Source organism: Belonocnema kinseyi, chromosome 6 (assembly GCF_010883055.1).
Source record: "Belonocnema kinseyi isolate 2016_QV_RU_SX_M_011 chromosome 6, B_treatae_v1, whole genome shotgun sequence".
In the NCBI taxonomy this organism is placed as follows: domain Eukaryota; kingdom Metazoa; phylum Arthropoda; class Insecta; order Hymenoptera; family Cynipidae; genus Belonocnema; species Belonocnema kinseyi.
Window position 1 is genome coordinate 68,112,758 of NC_046662.1, and position 1,051 is coordinate 68,113,808.

Genomic DNA, 1,051 nt, shown 5'->3' on the forward strand with positions numbered 1-1,051 from the left:
TATTTTGTAAAAAAGTCCTCTTTTCTATCAAAAATTCAACTACTTTGTTAAAAATTTTATTTCTTTTATTTGAGGGTTCATCTCTTTCGTTGAAAATACATTTTTGAAACTGAGAATTAATCTATACCATTTTTGGTTAAAAAATCATGTATTTTGTTAACAATTCGCCTTTCTTTGTAAGAATTAAATTGCTTTATGGAAAATTTATACTTTTTGATTAAAGATTACATTTTTCGGTTTAATTATCAACTGTAAATATTTTTTGGTTGCAAAGTCGTTTTGTTGTAAATGCAACTATATTGTTAAAAATTAAAATCATAATTTTTGGGTGGAAAATTCGATTATTCACTTAAAGTTGAACTACTTAGTAAAAAAATTAATTTTTCCCTATTAAGAATTCATAATTATAGATGAAAATTCAACTATTTGCCTTTAAATTAGGTTAAAAATTCAGCTTTTTTGTAGATAATACTCTTTTTGACTTTAAAATTAAAAAATGTCTTAAAATTCAATTGACCTTTTTTAGTAGAAATTTAATCTTTTTGGTTGAAAATGTATCATTTTTGCACAAAAATGCAATTGTTTGGTTAAAATATTAACTTACATCTTCTTGAGTTTAAAAGTCGATTATTTCACTAACAGTTGAACTACTTTGTAAAAAAATACGTTTTTTTACAAGGGTTTATAATTATGGTTAAAAATTTAACTATTTGGTTGAAAGTTTAACTCTTTGATTGAAAACTCATATTTTAGGCTGAAAAAATCAACATTTTTGTAGATAATTAATTTTGTAGATCATTAATTTTCTTGGTCGAAAATTCATGTTATTGGTTGAGAATTTAACAACTTTATTACAAATTTATGTTTTCGATTAAAAAATATTTCTTTTATCTGAAAATGTAACTGTTCTAGGTTTGATTAAAAATTAATCGTTTTTATCTGGAAATTAAAATATTCAATTTTTGTTTGAAACTTTATCCTGTACATTGTATTAGTTAAAACACCAATTATTTGATAGAAAATTAATTTAATTCGTTAAAAAGTAAACTTT